Consider the following 22,953-nt stretch of genomic DNA (forward strand, 5'->3'; position numbering starts at 1 on the left):
AATTTTTTTACCCAAATATTTTTCAGACAAATTTTTCAGAATTCAGAAAATCTTAACAGCAAAACAGTAAATCCTGCCAAAAAGGAACACTTGTAAAAGGTACTGGGGTGAAAAGATAGATGACTGATTAGGGCCAAGATGGTGGCTTAGCAAGGTGTGGGATTTAGTTTGTCCTCCAGAGCAGCTAATAAATAGCCAGGAACACTACAGAACAACTACTGGGGCCACGTCAGTAACTGGACACACAGAATCTCCCAGTTCAGACTAGTTGAACTGCTGTGAGCCCACCCAGAACCATGAGTTCTCCAAGCAGCGGCTGGTGCCCCTCCCCCACAGGCTGTTTCCCAGAAGGAAAAGGAAAGAGAGTTTACCAGCAGCAGAGGCTGAGAGCAACCAAACTCCAATTGTGGAATTAATTAACAAATTCTGACTACTAAAAATAGGCCCCCAGCTCAGCTGAACCTTCAGTAAAAGAGGAGGCCACTGGTTTTTGCCCTGGCACAGAGGGAGCAGGGCTTACAGGAAAAAAAGAAAAAAAAAAAAAAAAAAAAAGAGGTTTTTTTGGATTTGAAAAGGTCTGGGCCCTGAAGGAAAGGAGGGGGCACATAGTTCCTGGAGATACACAGAGCAGTGTACCAACTTAATCTCTTGATTGGCAAACCCGAGGAATGGGGGTCCTACTCTGAAAAGGATTTTTCTCTTTCATTTTGGTGACTGTATCTATGGTTTGACTGCTCTTTGGATACAACTGCAGGGCTCCTTGGGCCCCACTGCCCTAGGCATAGGCAGGATTAAGGTTGTTTGAATGTTTGTCTGGAGGCTGTGCCTTTCCCAGGGGAGCGGTGGGGCCCAGCTAAGGTGGAATCCCTCCCTCTAGGAATTCAGACCCCAGTGTTGGGAAAAGTGAAGCAATTAAAATCAGACTACAACCTCACCTATGTTGCCACCACGCCCCCAGCAGGGACAGTCTGCTGAAGTTAAAGGTACCACATCACCTTATGCTGGTGGGACCTGCAGGCATACAAATGCCACATACTGGGCAGGATAGGAAAAACGGAGAGCCCAGAGGCTTCATAAGAAAGCGTTTCAATCTGCTGGGTCTCACCTTCAGGAAAAACTGATGCAGGTAATTCTTTCTTCCTGACAGGAGGTCAGTTTGGTCTCAGAAAATCTGGCTGGGGTCTATAATACCTAAATAGACTATCCTAAGGAGGAAAAAAGGCACCATACAGGCAAGGGCAAGAAACAAGAAAACAAGAACTGAAAAATTCTGATCTGTTAAACAAAACCAAAGCTAGAAGTCCAGAATAAGCTGAACTGAATGTCAAAGAACAAATAGACAACAAAGTCATCCAGCAAGAAAATCCTAGGTATAAAAAGTGAAAACAATCTCCAGAATAAACTAATTAAGGTTATTAAATGCCTAGATGGCAGCAAAACATAATGAATTGTCATGGTTGGAGACAGGTGTCAACTTGGCCAAGTTGTGGTGCCTGTTCATCTGATTGGGCAAGCGCTGTCCTGTCTGTTGCAATGAGGACATTTCATAGGATTGGGTCATGATCACGTCGGCTGCATCCACAGCTGATTCCATTTGTGATCAGCCAAAGGGGAGTGTCTTCTGCAATTGGTGATGCTGAATCCAATCGTGGGAAGCCTTTTAGGGAGGACTCAGAGGAGACAGGTTGCATTCCTGCTTTGGCTGGTGAGCCTCTCCTGTGGAGTTCATCCCAGCCATCCATTGGAGTCATTGGCTTCGCAACCTGCCCTGTGGATTTTGGACTCTGCATTCCTACGGTCACGTGAGACACTTTCATAAATTTTATATTTGCAAGTGTTCCCTGTTGATTCTGTTTCTCTAGAGAACCCTAACTAATACATGAATCATACTAGGAAAGTTGAAGCTATGGCACAAAGGAACAAACCAACAATTCAAATGAGATACAGGAGTTGAAACAATTAAATCAGAATGTTCGAACAGACATGGAGAAACTCATCAAAAATCAAATCAGTGAATTGAGAGAGGATATAAAGAAGGCAAGGAACGAACAAAAAGAAGAAATCGAAAGTCTGAAAAAACAAATCACAGAACTTATGGGGCTGAAAAGCAAAGTAGAAGAGATGAGAAAAACAATGGAAACCTACAATGTCAGATTTCAAGAGGCAGAAGATAGGATTAGTGACCTGGAGGACAGGACATCTGAAATCCGACAAGAAAAAGAAAATATAGGGAAAAGAATGGAAAAATGTGAGCAGGGACTCAGGGAATTGAATGACAACATGAAGTGCATGAATATATGTGTTATGGGTGTCCCAGAAGAACAAGAGAAGGGAAAAGGAGAAGAAAAGCTAATGGAGGAAATTATCACTGAAAAAGACTTAAAATTACAGATCCAAGAGCTGCATTGTACTGCAGACAGCATTGATCCAAATAGACGTATTCCAAAACACTTACTAAGTAGAATGTCATATGTCAAAGAGAAAGAGAGAATCTTGAAAGCAGCAAGAGAAAAGCAATCCATCACATACAAGGGAATCCCAATAAGACCATGCATAGATTTCTCAACAGAAACCATGGAAGCGAAAAGACAGTGGGATGATATATTTAAATTAAAAGCGAAAAACTGCCAACCAAGAATTCTATATCCAGCAAAATTGTCCTTCAAAAATGAGGGAGAAATTTAAACATTTTCAGTCAAAACATGAGAGAATTTTTTTTCTCTGAGAGAATTTGGACCAAGAGACTGGCTCTGCAAGAAATATTAAAGGAAACACTAGAGACAGATACAAAAAGACAGGAGAGAGAGAGGTGTGGAGAATGGTATAGAAATGAAGACTATCAGTAAAGGTAAAAAGATGGAACATTGGATATGACATATAAAATCCAAAAGGCAAAATGGTAGAAGAAAGTTCTACCTATACAGTAATAACACTACATGGTAATGGATTAAACTCCCCAATCAAAAGACATAGACTGGCAGAATGGATTAAAAAACAGGACCCATCTATATGCTATCTACAGGTAACACATCTTAGACCCAAAGATAAACATAGGTTGAAAGTAAAAGGTTGGGAAAAAAAGACAGGAAAGTGAGGTCTGGAGAAGGGCACAAAACTGAAGAGTACCAGTAAGGGTAACTTCAAAGATAAAAAGAGAAAGAGGGAAAAGAATATATAGATCTGACAAATAAAATCCAAAAGAAAAGATGGTGGATTCTAGAAATGCCTTTTCAGTAATAACTTTGAATGTTAACAGACTAAACTTACTAATTAAAAGATACAGATTGGCAGAATGGATTAAGAAATGTAATTCAGAAATATATATGCTGCTAACAAGAGACTTAACATGAGGATACAAATAGATTGAAAGTGAAAGAATGGAAAAAGATATTCCACGCAAATTGTAACCAAAAGAAAACAGGAGAGCAGACCATGGTGGCTTAGCAGGCAGAATTCTTGCCTGCCATGCTGGAGACCCGGGTTCGATTTCTGGTGCCTGCTCATGCAAAAAAAAAGAAAAAGAAAACAGGAATAGCTATACTAATACCAGACAAAATAGACTTTAATGTAAAGCCATTATAAGAGACAAAGAAGGACACTATATGTTAATTAAAAGGACAATTCTCCAAGAAGAAATAATAATCATAAATATTTATGCTCCCAATCAAGGTGCTCCAAAGAACATGAGACAGATGTAGGCAAAACTGAAGGGAGTGATAGGTGTTTCAACAATAATAGCAAGATACTTCAATACACCACTCTCCTCTATAGATAGAACAACCAGAAAGAAGATCAACAAGGAAATAGAGAAGTTAAACAACTTGATAAATAAATTAGACCTAACAGATATATATAGGTCATTACATCCCAAACCACAAGGATATGCATTCTTCTCTAGTGCTTATGAAACATTCTCAAGGGTAGATCATATGCTGTGGCAAAAAACAGGTCTTTATAAATTTAAAAAATGGCTGACAATAGATAGTACTGTTTGCAGAGCAAGGTGGTGTTCCCTCTAATTGGAGAAAGTCTGGAATCCAGAGTTGGTTTGCATATTACCACCTCTGCCTAATTCCTCATGCCAACGAGTTTGTCAGACATTGCTGCACTCCTGTTTTTTGTAGTCAAAAACTATTAGCTTGAGCCTAAATGCTTCCCCGTCTTAATCTGTAGATTATCAAGAACATCTTAGAAAGCAAATACTATTGCATAGTTTGTTCCTACCTGACTAATGGTGTTACCTAAACAAGCAACTCTGAATGAGTTTGTTTTTTTTTTTTAAATCTTCTCTGTTCCTTTCATGTGAATGCATTTTAATTTGTTTGACAAAGTTGTTGGCAAATGAGTTTGCTCTGGAATGTATCTCAAAAGTAATGATGAGAGGCCCCAGTTAAACTACAAACTAAAATTAGCAACACTTCATCTATGCTCAGAGCTTTGCCATTTCTGTAAGATTTATGTGAAATTTCCTTCCAGCTGTTCAGCATTGTTCCTCAGGTACTTTACCCATTGTGGCATGGGAGCAAGTTCTCCTTAGTCAAAAGCAATATGATCTCTGTTGACCAAGCCAGACCACTGAAAAATAATTTTTTTACCCAAATATTTTTCAGACAAATTTTTCAGAATTCAGAAAATCTTAACAGCAAAACAGTAAATCCTGCCAAAAAGGAACACTTGTAAAAGGTACTGGGGTGAAAAGATAGATGACTGATTAGGGCCAAGATGGTGGCTTAGCAAGGTGTGGGATTTAGTTTGTCCTCCAGAGCAGCTAATAAATAGCCAGGAACACTACAGAACAACTACTGGGGCCACGTCAGTAACTGGACACACAGAATCTCCCAGTTCAGACTAGTTGAACTGCTGTGAGCCCACCCAGAACCATGAGTTCTCCAAGCAGCGGCTGGTGCCCCTCCCCCACAGGCTGTTTCCCAGAAGGAAAAGGAAAGAGAGTTTACCAGCAGCAGAGGCTGAGAGCAACCAAACTCCAATTGTGGAATTAATTAACAAATTCTGACTACTAAAAATAGGCCCCCAGCTCAGCTGAACCTTCAGTAAAAGAGGAGGCCACTGGTTTTTGCCCTGGCACAGAGGGAGCAGGGCTTACAGGAAAAAAATAAAAAAAAAAAAAAAAAAAAAGAGGTTTTTTTGGATTTGAAAAGGTCTGGGCCCTGAAGGAAAGGAGGGGGCACATAGTTCCTGGAGATACACAGAGCAGTGTACCAACTTAATCTCTTGATTGGCAAACCCGAGGAATGGGGGTCCTACTCTGAAAAGGATTTTTCTCTTTCATTTTGGTGACTGTATCTATGGTTTGACTGCTCTTTGGATACAACTGCAGGGCTCCTTGGGCCCCACTGCCCTAGGCATAGGCAGGATTAAGGTTGTTTGAATGTTTGTCTGGAGGCTGTGCCTTTCCCAGGGGAGCGGTGGGGCCCAGCTAAGGTGGAATCCCTCCCTCTAGGAATTCAGACCCCAGTGTTGGGAAAAGTGAAGCAATTAAAATCAGACTACAACCTCACCTATGTTGCCACCACGCCCCCAGCAGGGACAGTCTGCTGAAGTTAAAGGTACCACATCACCTTATGCTGGTGGGACCTGCAGGCATACAAATGCCACATACTGGGCAGGATAGGAAAAACGGAGAGCCCAGAGGCTTCATAAGAAAGCGTTTCAATCTGCTGGGTCTCACCTTCAGGAAAAACTGATGCAGGTAATTCTTTCTTCCTGACAGGAGGTCAGTTTGGTCTCAGAAAATCTGGCTGGGGTCTATAATACCTAAATAGACTATCCTAAGGAGGAAAAAAGGCACCATACAGGCAAGGGCAAGAAACAAGAAAACAAGAACTGAAAAATTCTGATCTGTTAAACAAAACCAAAGCTAGAAGTCCAGAATAAGCTGAACTGAATGTCAAAGAACAAATAGACAACAAAGTCATCCAGCAAGAAAATCCTAGGTATAAAAAGTGAAAACAATCTCCAGAATAAACTAATTAAGGTTATTAAATGCCTAGATGGCAGCAAAACATAATGAATTGTCATGGTTGGAGACAGGTGTCAACTTGGCCAAGTTGTGGTGCCTGTTCATCTGATTGGGCAAGCGCTGTCCTGTCTGTTGCAATGAGGACATTTCATAGGATTGGGTCATGATCACGTCGGCTGCATCCACAGCTGATTCCATTTGTGATCAGCCAAAGGGGAGTGTCTTCTGCAATTGGTGATGCTGAATCCAATCGTGGGAAGCCTTTTAGGGAGGACTCAGAGGAGACAGGTTGCATTCCTGCTTTGGCTGGTGAGCCTCTCCTGTGGAGTTCATCCCAGCCATCCATTGGAGTCATTGGCTTCGCAACCTGCCCTGTGGATTTTGGACTCTGCATTCCTACGGTCACGTGAGACACTTTCATAAATTTTATATTTGCAAGTGTTCCCTGTTGATTCTGTTTCTCTAGAGAACCCTAACTAATACATGAATCATACTAGGAAAGTTGAAGCTATGGCACAAAGGAACAAACCAACAATTCAAATGAGATACAGGAGTTGAAACAATTAAATCAGAATGTTCGAACAGACATGGAGAAACTCATCAAAAATCAAATCAGTGAATTGAGAGAGGATATAAAGAAGGCAAGGAACGAACAAAAAGAAGAAATCGAAAGTCTGAAAAAACAAATCACAGAACTTATGGGGCTGAAAAGCAAAGTAGAAGAGATGAGAAAAACAATGGAAACCTACAATGTCAGATTTCAAGAGGCAGAAGATAGGATTAGTGACCTGGAGGACAGGACATCTGAAATCCGACAAGAAAAAGAAAATATAGGGAAAAGAATGGAAAAATGTGAGCAGGGACTCAGGGAATTGAATGACAACATGAAGTGCATGAATATATGTGTTATGGGTGTCCCAGAAGAACAAGAGAAGGGAAAAGGAGAAGAAAAGCTAATGGAGGAAATTATCACTGAAAAAGACTTAAAATTACAGATCCAAGAGCTGCATTGTACTGCAGACAGCATTGATCCAAATAGACGTATTCCAAAACACTTACTAAGTAGAATGTCATATGTCAAAGAGAAAGAGAGAATCTTGAAAGCAGCAAGAGAAAAGCAATCCATCACATACAAGGGAATCCCAATAAGACCATGCATAGATTTCTCAACAGAAACCATGGAAGCGAAAAGACAGTGGGATGATATATTTAAATTAAAAGCGAAAAACTGCCAACCAAGAATTCTATATCCAGCAAAATTGTCCTTCAAAAATGAGGGAGAAATTTAAACATTTTCAGTCAAAACATGAGAGAATTTTTTTTCTCTGAGAGAATTTGGACCAAGAGACTGGCTCTGCAAGAAATATTAAAGGAAACACTAGAGACAGATACAAAAAGACAGGAGAGAGAGAGGTGTGGAGAATGGTATAGAAATGAAGACTATCAGTAAAGGTAAAAAGATGGAACATTGGATATGACATATAAAATCCAAAAGGCAAAATGGTAGAAGAAAGTTCTACCTATACAGTAATAACACTACATGGTAATGGATTAAACTCCCCAATCAAAAGACATAGACTGGCAGAATGGATTAAAAAACAGGACCCATCTATATGCTATCTACAGGTAACACATCTTAGACCCAAAGATAAACATAGGTTGAAAGTAAAAGGTTGGGAAAAAATATTTCATGCAAAATGCAATCAGAAAAGAGCAGGAGTAACTATACTAATATCCAACAAATTAGACTTCAAATGTGAAGCAGTTAAAAGAGACAAAGAAGGACACCATGTATTAATAAAAGGAACAATTCAACAAAAAGACATAACAATCATAAATATTTATGCAGCAAGCCAGAATGCTCCAGAACACACGAGACAAACACTGAAAAGGGAAATAGACACATCTACCTTAATAGCTTGAGACTTCAATTCCCCACTCTCATCAATGGACAGAACGTCTAGACAGAGAATCAATAAAGAAACAGAGAATTTGAAAAATACAATAAATGAGCTAGGCTTAACAGACATTTATAGCACATTATACCCCCACAACAGAAGGATAGACCATATGGAAGGTCACAGAGCAAGTCTCAATAATTTAAAAACGATTGAAATCATTCAAAACACTTTCTCAGGTCATAAAGGAATGAAGTTGGAAATCAATAATAGGCAGAGGGCCAGAAAATTCACAAATATGTGGAGGCTCAGCAACACACTCTTAAACAACCAGTGGTCAAGGAAGAAATTGCAAGAGAAATCAGTAAATATCTTGAGGAAAATGAAAATGAGAACACAACATATAAAAATTTATGGGATGTAGCAAGGGCACTGCTAAGAGGGAAATTTATTGCCCCAAATGCCTATATGAATAGAGAAGAAAGGGCAAAAATCGAGGAATTAGCTGTCCACTTGGAAGAACTAGAGAAAGAACAGCAAACGAACCCCAAAGCAGGCAAAAGGAAAGAAATAATGAAGATTACAGCAGAAATAAATGAAATCGAGAACATGAGAACAATCGAGAAAATCAGCAAAGCCAGAAGCTTGTTCTATGAGAAAATGAGTAAGATTGATGGACCCTTAGTGAGGTTGACAAAAAGAAGAGAGGAAGCAAATAAATAAAATCCGAAATGGAAGAGAAGACATAACCACTGACCCCACAGAAATAAAGGAAGTAATGAGAGTATACTATGAACAACTTTATGCTAATGCACTCAATAATGTAGATGAAATGGACAACTTCTAGAAAGGCATAAACAACCAACTTTGACTCAAGAAGAAATAGATGACCTCAACAAACCAATCACAAGTAAAGAAATTGAATCAGTCATTCAGAAGCTTCCCAAAAAGAAAAGTCCAGGACCAGACGGCTTCACATGTGATTTCTACCAAACATTCCAGAAAGAGTTAGTACCAACGCTGCTCAAACTCTTCAAAAAAATTGAAGTGGAGGGAAAGCTACCTAATTCATTCTATGAAGCCAACATCACCCTCATACCAAAACCAGGCAAAGATATTACTAAAAAAGAAAACTACAGACCAATCTCTCTAATGAATATAGATGCAAAAATGCTTAACAAAATTCTAGCAAATCAAATCCAGCAACACATTAAAAGAATTATACATATGACCAAGTAGGATTCATCCCAGGTATGCAAGGATGGTTCAACATAAGAAAATCAATTAATGTAATACACCATATCAACAAATCAAAGCAGAAAAATCACATGATCATCTCAATTGATGCAGAGAAGGCATTTGACAAGATTCAACATCCTTTCCTGTTGAAAACACTTCAAAGGATGGGAATACAAGGGAATTTCCTTAAAATGATAAAGGGAATATATGAAAAACCCACAGCTAATATCATCCTCAATGGGGAAAAACTGAAAACTTTCCCCCTAAGATCAGGAACAAGACAAGGATGTCCACTATCACCAATGTTATTCAACATTGTGTTGGAAGTTCTAGCCAGAGCAATTAGACAAGAAAAAGAAATACAAGGCATCAAAATTGGAAAGGAAGAAGTAAAACTATCACTGTTTGCAGATGATATGATACTATATGTCAAAAACCCTGAAAAATCCACAGCAAAACTACTAGAGCTAATAAATGAGTACAGCAAAGTGGCAAGGTACAAGATCAACATTCAGAAATCTGTAGTGTTTCTATACACTAGTAATGAACAATCTGAGGGGGAAATCAAGAAACAAATTCCATTTACAATTGCAACTAAAAGAATAAAATACTTAGGAATAAATTTAAAGAGACCAAAAAACCTATACAAAGAAAACTACAAAAAACTGTTAAAAAAAATCACAGAAGACCTAAATAGATGGAAGGGCATACTGTGTTCATGGATTGGAAGACTAAATATAGTTAAGATGTGAATTCTACATAAATTGATTTACAGATTCAACGCAATACCAATCACAATCCCAACAACTTATTTTTCAGAAATAGAAAAACCAATAAGCAAATTGATCTGGAAGGGCAGGGTGCCCCAAATTGCTAAAAGTATCTTGAGGGAAAAAAAAAAACGAAGCTGGAGGTCTCATGCTGCCTGACTTTAAGGCATATTATGAAGCCACAGTGGTCAAAACAGCATGGTACTGGCATAAAGATAGATATATTGACCAATGGAATCAAATAGAGTGTTCAGATATAGACCCTTTCATCTATGGACATTTGATCTTTGATAAGGCAGTCAAGCCAACTCACCTGGGACAGAACAGTCTCTTCAATAAATGGTGCCTAGAGAACTGGATATCCATATGCAAAAGAATGAAAGAGGACCTGTATCTCACACCCTATACAAAAGTTAACTCAAAGTGAATCAAAGACCTAAACATCAGGTCTAAGACCATAAAACAGTCAGAAGAAAATGTAGGGAAATATCTTATAAATCTTTTAATTGGAGGCGGTTTTATAGACCTTACACCTAAAGCAAGAGCACTGAAGAAATAAATAAATAAATGGAACTCCTCAAAGTTAAACACTTTTGTGCATCAAAGAGCTTCATCAAGAAAGTAAAAAGACAGCCTACACAGTGGGAGACAACATTTGGAAACGACATATCAGATAAAGGTCTAGTATCCAGAATTTATAAAGAGATTGTTCAGCTCAACAACAAAAAGACAACCAATCCAGTTACAAAATGGGAAAAAGACTTGAACAGACACTTCTCAGAAGAGGAAATACAAATGGACAAAAGGCACATGAAGAGATGCTCAATGTCCTTGGCCATTAGAGAATTGCAAATCAAAACCACAGTGAGATATCATCTCACACCCACCAGAATGGCCATTATCAACAAAACAGAAAATGACAGGTGCTGGAGAGAATGTGAAGAAAGAGGCACATTTACTCTTGGTGGGAATGTCAAATGGTGCAACCACTGTGGAAAGTAGTTTGGTGGTTCCTCAAAAAGCTGAATATAGAATTGCCATATGACCCAGCAATACCACTGCTAGGTATCTACTCTGAGGACATAAGGGCAAAGACACAAACGGACATTTGCACACCAGTGTTTATAGCAGGATTATTTACAATTGCAAGGAGATGGAAACAGCCAAAATGTCCATCAACAAACGAGTGGCTAAACAAACTGTGGTGTATACATACGATGGAATATTATGCAGCTTTTAGACAGAATAAACTTATTAGGTATGTAACAACATGGATGGACCTTGAGAACATTATGCTAAGTGAGACTAGCCAAAAACTAAAGAACAAGTACTGTATGGTGTCATTGATATGAACTGACATTAGTGAATAAAGTTGGAATATTTTGTTTGTAACAGAGACCATCAGGAGATAGAAATAGGGTAAGATATTGGGTAACTGGAGCTGAAGGGATACAGACTGTGCAACAGGACTGGATACAAAAACTCAGAAATGGACAGCACAATACTACCTAACTGTAATATAATTATGTTAAAACACTGAATCAAGCTGCATATGAGAATGATAGAAGGAGGAGGGCTGGGGACGTACTGAAATCAGAAAGATAGATGTTAAAGATTGAGATGGTATAATCTAGGAATGCCTAGAGTGTATAATAACAGTGAAATGTACAAGGTACAATTTTAAAAATGTTTTTGCATGAGGAAGAACAAAGGAATGTCATTATTGCAGGGTACTGAAAATAGATGGTAATTAATGTTTTAAAATGTCACCTGAGTGAGACTAAAGCAAAAAATGTTTATTAGTTACAAAATTTATATTTTGACTAGTGCATTTCCTAATATAACTTACGTAGATAGTTTGATTGAACGCCATAAGTACTTGGAATCTCAGGTAGGACATGAGATCTTGCTGGTTTGTCCAGAGTGATGCCCCGATGAATCCCAGAGTGATTCGATCAGTGAGTGGAAAAGTATCTGCAAAGCCCCTTCGGGGAGTGGTGAGAATGGGGAGAAATTCAACTTCCCCAAGTTGAATTCTTGATATTCTCACAAGCAGTGTGGACAACCAAAGCTATAGGCAGAGCCCCCAGTCTTGGGGTTTGTTCATATGAAACTTAACCCCGCAAAGGATAGGTCAAGTCTACTTAAAATTTAGGCCTAAGAGTCAGCCCCAAGAGAGCCTCTTTTGTTGCTCAGATGTGGCCCCTCTCTCCAGCCAGCACAACAAGCAGTCTCACCACCCTACCCCTCTGTAAGTGGGACATGACTCCCAGGTGTGTGGACCTTCCTGGCAACGTGGGACAGAGATCTTGGAATGAGCAGAGACTCAGCATCAAGGGATTGAGAAAAACCCTAGTATGAGTTGAGACTTAGCATCAAGGGATTGAGAAAACCTTCTCGACCAAAAGGGGGAAGAGTGAAATGAGACAAAGTGTCAATGGCTGAGAGATTCCAAACAGAATCGAGAGGTTATCCTGGAGGTTACTCTTATGCATAAAGTAGATATCATCTTGTTATTCAAGATGTAATGGAGAGGCTGGAGGGAACTGCCTGAAAATGTAGAGCTGTGTTCCATTAGCCATGTTTCTTGATGATGATTGTATAATGATATAGCTTTCACAATGTGACTGTGTGATTGTGAAAACCTTGTGTCTGATGCTCCTTTTATCTACCTTGTCAACAGATGAGTAGAATATATGGAATAAAAATAAATAGTAGGGGGAACAAATGTTAAAATGAATTTAGTTTGAAATGCTAGTGATCAATGAAAGCGAGGGGTAAGGGGTATGGTATGTAAAATTTTTTTTCTGTTTTTGTTTATTTTTCTGTTGTCTTTTTATGTCTTTTTCTGAATTGATGCAAATGTGTGGGAAATGATCATGATGATGAATATGCAACTATGTGATATTGTGAATTGCTGAGTGTATGTGTTGGGAATGTTTGTGCTTCTTGTTATTATTTTTTTTAATTAATAAAAAAGTTTAAAAAAACCAGTATGGACAAAAAGAACGGGAACTCTTATGAAAAATCTGGAGAGAACCAATCTGTAGACAAGACCGATGCTGTAGCAATTCCAAATGGTGTTGTGACAAATAATTCTGGCTATATTACTAATGGTTATTTGAGCAAAGGGGCAAATAATGATGGTAGTAGATTTGAGAGTGGTTATACTACTTCTAAAAAAAGGAAAGCTAGGCACAATAGTGCCAAGGGCTGTGAAAACCTTAATTTAGTGCAGGACAAAATAATGCAACAAGAGGCCAATGTCCCAACTTTAAAGCAGGGACTTGAAAGTCTCAAACCTGACTACGGTGGACAGAAGGGAAGTCAAGTAGATGGTTCTAAGCCCATTTGGAAGTATGAATCTGGGCTTGGAGGAGCAAGCCGAGGAAATCCCACTATGGGTGATGTGCTATGGAAGAGTTCTGATGTTAAACCTGGAGTGAGCAGCAAAAAGTTTAACAGTCGACCCAAAAGAAAGCATGCTTTAGCTGTTGCCTCCAAGGAGGACTTGTGGGCAGTATTTAAACTATCCCCAGATTTTCCAGTGGATAATAGCAGTGCTAAAATAGTTCCTAAAATAAGTTATGCAAGCAAAGTTAAGGAAAACCTTAACAAAACTGTACAGAATTCTTCTGTGTCTCCATCTCCATCTTCATCTTCATCTTCATCATCTACTGGGGAAACGCAGAACCAATTTTCACGTCGGTATCCCAGGTCCCTATGTCTGCACTGAAATTGGTTACTTCTGCCAGTTTTTCTAACAGACCTGTTTTAGCAGGGACTAATGCAAGTGGATATTTTCCAGAGGTCAGCCACTGCTTACTGCTGCTGCTAATACTCCCATCTCTGCTGGGACTCAGTTCTCCAGGGCATGAGTTTAACTTCAGCAGTTATTGAACAAACTAAGTCTAGCTTTTTATCTATCCTTCAAATATGCACCTGTGCTATTGAGCGCAACACAAGTGAATCTGTCCTCTCAGAGAGATCAGCAAAACTTGGGGGATATCTTCCAGAATCAGTGTGGTTTTTCATTTTAAGTGAACCCAGTGCAGGCCTGGAGACTGTTTTGGGGAAGTCATCGGATCATAAAGCGATGGAGGTGACATTTCAAGGGGAATATCCTGCCACTTTGGTTTCACGGGGTGCTGAAATAATCCCCTCAGGAACTGAGCATCCTGTATTTCCCAAGGCTTATGGGCTGGAAAAAACAGACTAGTCCTCAAGTTCTGGGTAGCATTCTAAAACCTGGGACTAGTTGCAACAGTGGAGCCTTATCCTTGGAACCCAGTCATATAGATGACCTGCAAAAAGCAGACACCAGTAGTGTGCTTTAGGGTGCTTTAGGGTTTCTCTCAAAGGACTATGAGGTAGAAAATCAAGAGCCTCTGGCCTCTCCTATGAACACTTTGTTAGGCTCCATCAAAGAAGAGATATCAGAGAGGCCTAGAAATGAATGATAGCTGGGGTTCTTTTGACCTGAGGACTGCTATTGTATATCACACTAAAGAAATGGAATCTATTTGGAATTTGCAGAAACAAGATCCCAGAGGATAATCACTTAGAATGAAGTCATGGATAGTCCAGATCAATGAAGAGTAGCAGGATCAGACTGCCTATTCGTAACCTTTCTGCGGCATTAGAGCCACCATTCATGGGGGACACAAGGCTTTTATGCTCCGAAATCTTCAGTGCAGCAGAGGAACCATAAGTAGAATCACAGAATAATATATACAAATATAACTATATAAAGTTATATAGTTATTTTTTTAATGGCAACTGAAAGTAATTAGACTTCTTAAGGAATCAAAATTTATTTTAAGAGACTACACAAGGTTATTTAATCTCCAGTACTGAGTAGTTTTTTGTTGTAATTGTTTTTTCTTTTTGTTTTTAAGAGTGAATGCGAGTGATTAATGAATAAAGACTTAACAAGTAAAAGAAATTAGGCCTAAGAGTCACCCCCAAGAGAACCTCTTTTGTTGCTCAGATGTGGCCTCTCTCTCTCAGCCAATACAGTAATACAGTAAACAAAGTCACTGCCCTCCCCCTCTCTACATGGGACATAACTCCCAGGGGTGTGGACCTTCCTGGCAATGTGGGACAGAAATCCTAGAATGAGCTGGGACTCAGCACCAAGGGATTGAGAAAACCTTCTTGACCAAAAAGAGAGGGAAGAGAGAAATGAGACTAAAGTGTCAATGGCTGAGAGATTCCAAACAGAGTCGAGAGGTTATCCTGGAGGTTATTCTTATGTGTTAAGTAGATATTCCCTTGTTAGTGAAGAGGTAATGGAGAGGCTGGAGGGAACTGCCTGAAAATGTAGAGTTCTGTTCCAGTAGCCATGTTTCTTGAAAATGATTGTATAATGATACAGCTTTCGCAATGTGACTGTGTGATTGTGAAAACCTTGTGTCTGAAGCTTCTTTTATCTACCTTATGGACAGATGAGTAAAACTTGTGGATTAAAAATAAATAAATAATGGGGAAACAAATGTTAAAATAAATTTAGTGGATTGAAATCCTAGTGATCAATGAAAGGGAGGGTTAAGGGGTATGGTATGTACATTAGGGTTCTCTAGAGAAACAGAATCAACAGGAAACACTTGCAAATATATTATTTATAAAAGTGTCTCATGTACCCGTGGGAACACAGAATCCAAAATCCACAGGGCAGGCTGTGAAGCTGACAATTCTGATGGACGCTCTGGACAAACCCCACAGGAGAGGCTCACCTGCTGAAGCAGGAAGAGAGCCCCTCTCTTCTGAATCCTCCTTAAAAACCTTCCAGTGATTTGAATAAGCATCACTCATTGCAGAAGACACTCCCCTTGGCTGATTACAAATGGAATCAGCTGTGGATATAGCTGACATGATCATGATTTAATTCTATGAAATTCCTCATCACAACAGACAGGCCAGCACTTACTGAACCAGACAAACAGGTACTACCACTTGGCCAAATTGACACATGAACCTGAACGTGACAGTATGTATCAATTTTTTTTCTGTTTTCTTTTTATTTCTTTTTCTGAATTGATACAGCTGTTCTCAGAAATGATCATGATGATGAATATGCAATTATGTGATGAAAGGAAAGAATGCTCATATTGTTTGTTGATTGGTTTTATTAATAAAAATTTTGAAAATTTTTTTTAAAAGGTACTGGGCACTGTATTTTGAAAAACATAGAAATTATTCTAATGATTTAATTCTGTTGAGCTTTAGTATTGATATAACCTGGCTACCTTTTATTTTCTTTTTTGGGATATTTCTAAAATTTCCTTGTAAATGCTTAAGTCCTAGTGCTTATGGAAATCAGTTCATAATCAAGTATTTCTAATTAATTCTCATTCTACTCTATTAAATATAGACGTTCGAGGATGTCCAAACTCAGTCAAATATGGGTATTAATTGGAGATGGGTTGAATCAAAGAGCTGAGAATTCTGGGCTTCATGAAACTGGAGAAGGCTCTGAATTTCATTTGTTTTTTTTGTAATGGTAAAGAGAAGGTGAACAGTACAGAGCTCTACCTTTCAGTATTCACTGACTGATGAGCCATGTGATACAGAATGTGTGTCAGGCTTCCTTGACATCTCTGGGGGAAAAGTAATAGTAATAGTCTTGGTTTAGCAGTTCATAATTAAGCCAGCCAAAAATCCACTTCTTTCAAGGTCAAAACTGTTTTCTCCCTTTCAGAAATAAATTGTAGTTGTCTGGGCCAAAGTACTTATACCTTTTGATAACACATTGGCAAGATAGGCATGTCCAGTTTTCCTTTAAATCATGTGTTCTAGTTTGCCAGAGCTGCCAGAATCAACACATCAGAGATGGATTGGCTTTTAATAAAAGGGGATTTATTTAGTTAAAAATGTATAGTTCTTCAGAGGAAAGGCAGCTAACTTTCATCTGATGTTCTCTCTTACACAGGAAGACTCAGGGTGATCTCTGTTGGCCTTCTTGCCAGGCTTCTGGATTCTAACATTTTTCCCTGAGGTGCTTCCTTTCTTCCTCTCCAAAGGCCTGGGCTGAGCTGCAAGTGCTGAGATGAGGTATGCTAAGCTGCTTGGCTGTGCTGCGTTGAGCTCTCTCATTTCAGCATCCAGCCAATTAAATCAAATGTCATTTATTGCAGCAGACACTTCCCCTAGCTGACCGCAGATGTAATCAGCAACAGATGAGCTTCACATGCCATTGGCTTACGGCCACAGCAACAGATCTGGGCACCTTCAACTGACCAAGTTGACACCTGAACCTAACTACCACATCATGGCTCTGGCTTTTTTTCTAACTAAGAAATCTTAAACCAGATGGATCTCAGGGTCCTGTACTTGGCTCATTCCCACCTTCTCTTTTCTTGGAAATCGAAACAACTTTGACTGGACAGTAGTCTTGGAATCTCATTGCCTTGTTGACTTTCAGGGCCTGTGCCTGCAGATAAAAATGACAACACAGCAGTAGAGGGACACCAAAGGTATATGGTCTCATTGGTGATTGTTACTTCTGTTCTCCAAGGGTTGGCAAGAAGGTGGCACTGTTTCAACTCCCTATAGGCAGGAGCAGTAGAGGAGTCTTACAAAGATAGTATCTCTTCGTGTTGTCCCCCCACTCCCTTACTTTTTCTTTTCTCTTTTCCCAGTTTGGGAGCAAAAATGGTATGGAAAAGTCCAAACAAACACAAATTCCAAAGTAGAGGGAGAATTAGATTTCCAGAGTTATGATAGCGTAATATTCAGAATGCCAGTTCTCAATTAAAAAATTACAGAACAGGGTGGGCCACAGTGGCTCAACAGGCAGAGTTCTCACCTGCCATGCCGGAGACCTGGGTTCAATTCCCCATGACTGCCCTTGCAAAAAAAAAAAAATTACAGAACACGCAAAGAAACAGGAAAGTATGGCCCATTCTCAGGGGAAAAAAGAATTTGACAGAAGCCATCCCTGAGAAAATTCATTCATTGGAGCTTTGGTCAAAGACATTAAATCAACTGTCTTAAATATGTTAATTCAGCTAAAGGAAAATGCTGTCTGAACAAAAGAAAGATAGAAATTATAAAAAGGAATCAAACAAATTATGGAATGGAAGTACAATAATTGAATTGAAAAACTAGAGTGACTCACCAGCAGATTTGAGCATACAAAAGAAAAGATCAGAGAACAAGAAAATAAAACAGTTTAAAGTATCCAGTCTGAGGACTAAGAAGACAGAAGAACACAGAGAAGTGTTCAGAGCCTGAGGGACTTGTGGGACACTATTAAGAATATTATTTAGCCATATAAAAAATGAAGTGCTGATACATACTACAACGTAGAAGAAACTTGAAGACATCACATTGAGTGAAATAAGCAAGAAGAGCAAATACTGTTTGATTTATCTTATATGAAATTCTTAGAATCAACAAATTCATAGAGAGCAGAGTAGTTACAAGGGGCTAGGGAAACAGGGTATTGGGAAGTATTGCTTACTGGGTAAGAGTTTCTGGTTAGGATGATAAAAATGTTTTGGAAATAGATAACAGTAAAGGTTACACAATGTTGTCAGTGTGCATAATGTCACAAAAATATATGCTTTAGAATGGTTAAAATGATTATATGTTATAATATATATTTTACCACGGTAAGCAAAATGGGGGAAAAGTGTGGAGGGTATATGGATCTGAGTAGCTGAAGATATTTAATCTATGGATCTGTGCTCTGGGTCTCAGGATAGTAGTTATAGTGCAAGGAGGGATATGCCTTCAGTACTTTCCCGATTCCTTTATATTTTGTGCCCTCCCTACATTTTGTATTTTGTGCCCTACCTATATACCCCTTCCCCCAGTCTCTCTTAATGCTAAATACTCTGGGCTTTAAAGCAGGCAACTCGCATTTATTCTAGTTAAAAATCCCCTGATTTGAGTAGCAGAAAGATGTTAATGACTTTTTACATTACCTATCCTGGAAGTATTTGTATTTTAAAGAAAACATCTAGTCTGAGAACAGTAGTCCTAGTGTCTGAAGGAATGGAAATATTTGGGGAATAAAAGATCTTTTTGGCTTAAATTGCACCATGTGGATATGATTTTCAAAAGTGGTTTGTGAAGTCACAAAGTTCCTCCCAATAGCTCTAATCTCCTTTTCTATGAAACTTTTGCAGAAGGGCTGTGGTATCGACTATTAAATTTAACCAATTCAAATTCTGTCTCCTTTTTGGAAATATTTAAAAGATGGACCAAAACATGAGGGGCATGAGAAGCAGCAGAGACCCACATAATAGGTATTTGGTATAATTAAGATCTGATGTTATCTGAAAACTTTGCCATTTTATATAAAACCTGTATGTGCCACTTGGGAAGTTGAAATTAGGTGCCCTTGATTTGTTTAGTTGTTACTTACATCAGAGGCATATTCAAGACTTTCTAGATACCCATGGTCTTCTTCCCACTTGAGTTACAAACTATTTAAGTTTGTTTTCCTGTAAGTTTTATTTTTGAACACAATAAAAATGTGGAGGTGGACTTTTAATTCTTTAAGCACTTTGCTGTTGTCAGTTGGTCCTCATGTCTGTTACCATGCCTGAATGACATGCCCAGAGAAATGGTGAATTGCTGTCTAGTTACAGTTAATTCCTTCCTACTACACTAGCAATACTCAGCCATCTTGTAGGAGATTGTTAGAAAATGGATAAAGCCTTCCATTAGAAGCTGCTTTGGCTCTGAGAGTACTAGCTATGTTGCTGAGGCACTGCTATTTTATTTATTAGAGGGCATTCTCTTACTTATTAGAGACCCTGTCTTAGTTTCACATAGCTCTTAGCACATTATGGGCAAACTTACAAAGGTTTTGGCTGAGTCATTTTAATTTAGTTCTTCCGTTATTAAGTTGCAGTCTTAGAGCCCCAAAAATGTCTGATTTCAGCCCTTTTTCATTCTCAGTAGGATGACTTGCTTTGTGATTTACAGTATGATTTTTTCCCCTTTTGGAAAATTGGGTTAGTATGTTCTTTACACATTAGAAGTAGGACTTATTGGCTATTATATTTTAGACAAGATTGTCTCAGGATAAAAATGGCCTGAGTAGGACATTGGTTCTAATATGTATTGTTAAAAATGTTTGTTGAAAAACATTATAAATCACAAGTTATTTTCTTTTTAAAAATATTGTTTTAAGGAATGACATAAGCTATCTCTTTCTTTAGATACACGGTATAAAAATAGACTGTAAAGACAAACTCTGGGATCTGTCCTGTAACTACTTGTTGAAGAGTGCTTTAAAAACTATTGCTTTTTTTCTTTCTTTGCTTTGTATATATGTTATTTTATACAATTAAAAAAAAAGTTTAAAAAAAAGAACAGACTCTAGAGGTGAGGGCACATTTCTGTTATCTAGAATTTTGATAAAAATTCTTGATATATTTCATCTTCCATCGTTGTCCTCTTTTCTTGTTGTTGTCATCTTTTTTTGAATATCAAAGTGCTAAACCATATACTAGATACAGGGTTTCTTGTTGAGTGATGGAAATGTCCTGGAATTAGATAGTGGTGATAATTACATAACATTGGATATATTAAAACTACTGAATTGTACACTTTAAAGTAGTGGTTTATTTTATGAGAATTATATGTCAATAATAATAAATATTTAAAAGTGTTTTTAACTCCCCCCAAAAAAATTCCTGCCATACAAGATTTAAATACGAAATGATAATGAGAAAAATAAGATATTGATTCTAGCTCATCTCATTATACTTGGAAGGTAGCTTTTCTACCAACTTAGTAAGATAAAAATTCTTGCCTCTCTCATCTTTGGAGTTTTATTTAGTGATTATATACTTTGGCGATCTGAGGACATTTGGCTTTTATGTTTATACTGTTAGTTATATAAACCAAAAGAAGTAGTGATTGACGTCAGAAAGTAAAGCAAATGGAGAAATGATACCCCTACTTGGAAAATATTGGTAATGACAGAGAAAAAGGAAAATGTGTCCAGTTTGACAGGTAGAGAAGTGAATCATAGCCAAGTCCTGACCTCCATAATATTGGGATAGAGCATTGCAGGAGTCTTCCTACTGCAGCCTTTCCAATTTATATAATTGCAAAACTAAGTAGTTAAGTAATTTCAAGACTCGGTTTTCAGAAAGTAAATTAACTATTGTTAACTGTTGCTCAGCTTTTTCACAGATCTTTGCTGATGCAGTGGGAGGTAGTCAAGGCCTGCTGGCACCTGTTGTTTTTTTTTGCCAGAGGTAAAACAAGGGTTACTCTGCATTCCTGGTTAGAAAGATCCAGTAATGTCCTGAAGTAATCCCAGCAAATGCAGCTGCCATTCCTGCCTCAGTTCAGCCAAAAATGGCATTAACTCTACTATGTCTCCTTTGTTTCTGCCAAGAAAGGTGAGAAAAATGACATTGGTAGTGAGAAGACAGCATTTTTATCTTTGGCCAGGGGCACTAGGTAGAATATATTATTACCTATAGGGAGGCAGTCTACTTACATTAAGACTTTCCACCCAACCTGTAGTGTCTGTTGGCAAAAGAGGGAAGGGTCAAAGAGTAAATTCCATTGCCTAAGGAGAACAGTTTTCTGTCTTAACTCTAAAGAAAATACTCCTTATTGGTGAAACAAAGACTTGGTAAAAAGTATTAATTAATTAATTCTAGCATAGTGGGGGAGTAGGTACCAATAGTGAAGATAGTATAAAATGCTCCATGTGTTCCTATGATCCTTATAGGCAAGGTTCTCTATATCTTACTCAGAAGCAAAGGCTAGAGCATATCAGGTTCATTCTGTCTTTATGCTCTTTAAAGTATAAACACTTTGAGGCTCTGAGGATAGCCTTGTACTTAAAACTGTGTCTATAAAAATCACTCAAAGTTCCTAAATGCACCCCAAATCCAAAAGATGCTTAAGTAATAATGATGAGCTCTGTTTCTGAATAAGTGACAAGCAAGCAAGAAGTCTTTATTGAGCGCAAGGCTCCAAAGGAGTACAAAGGTATATAAGACCAACCATCCAAAGACTATATAATCTAATTTTTAAAAAATACACAAAATGGTCCTAAGTTGGTTAGTGAAATCTTCATGATTTGAGATTTCAGCTTTGTCCTAGAGGATACATAAGATTTAGGTAAAAGGAAAAGGAAGAGAAGCATTCTAAATGGGAGGACTATCATAAGGAAAGGATCACGAGGCAGGATATGAGTGGACAACACTATATAGAGATAAAAGTTTAGTATGAGAGGTAGTTGGGGCATGGCTATTCAGGCAGATTTGGGCCCAGTCATAGAGGTAGGGGAACTCTAGGCAGAGAAGTCAGGCTCAGGGTTAAGAGACAGAAGTGTGATCACTTTTATGTCCTCTATTACTTGGACAGAAGATTGGAAGTTTAGGTAGTGAAAGATGGATTATTAAAACTTTGATCAGTCTCTGTCCTAATAAATCTAAACAAACATAATAATAATGTCTAAAAAACATATGCAGTAATAGTAATATCAAATTTCTGGGTTTAATAAAAAACAGAACCAAAGTAATTCTGTTTTTTATTTAAAAACAGTTATTGCAGAGACCATCAGGAGATAGAAATAGGGTAAGATATTGGGTAATTGGAGCTGAAGGGATACAGATTGTGCAACAGGACTGAATGTAAAAACTCAGAAATGGATAGCACAGTACTACCTAACTGTAATACAATTATGTTAAAACACTGAATGAAGCCGAATGTGAGAATGATAGAGGGAGGGCTGGGGGCACAAATGAAATCAGAAAGAAAGATAGACGATAAAGATTGAGATGGTATAATCTAGGAATGCCTTGAGTGTACAATGATAGTGACTAAATGTACAGATTTAGAAAATGTTTTTGCATGAGGAAAAACAAAGGAATGTCATTACTGCAGGGTGTTGAAAATAGATGGCAATTAATATTTTGAAATTTTCACTTATGTGTGAAACTACAGCAAAAAACATTTATTTGGTACAAAATTTATATTTTGACTAGTGCATTTCCTAATATAGCTTATGTAGACAGCTTAATTGAACACCATAAGTACATGGAACCTTAAGTAGGGCATGAAATTTTGTTGGTTTGTCCAG

The 22,953-nt window shown here is 38.2% G+C and overlaps 1 protein-coding gene and 1 pseudogene across 3 annotated transcripts in view; both read left to right on the forward strand.

The window, feature by feature from the left end:
- COMMD1 (copper metabolism domain containing 1) overlaps positions 1 to 22,953 on the forward strand; it is a 225,920-nt gene that overhangs the window by 197,352 nt on the left and 5,615 nt on the right. The gene's annotated exons all lie outside the window — the stretch shown is intronic.
- LOC143661676 (FMR1-interacting protein NUFIP2 pseudogene) lies at positions 12,862 to 15,981 on the forward strand (annotated as a pseudogene).

Source organism: Tamandua tetradactyla, chromosome 17 (assembly GCF_023851605.1).
Source record: "Tamandua tetradactyla isolate mTamTet1 chromosome 17, mTamTet1.pri, whole genome shotgun sequence".
Taxonomy (NCBI): Eukaryota; Metazoa; Chordata; class Mammalia; order Pilosa; family Myrmecophagidae; genus Tamandua; species Tamandua tetradactyla.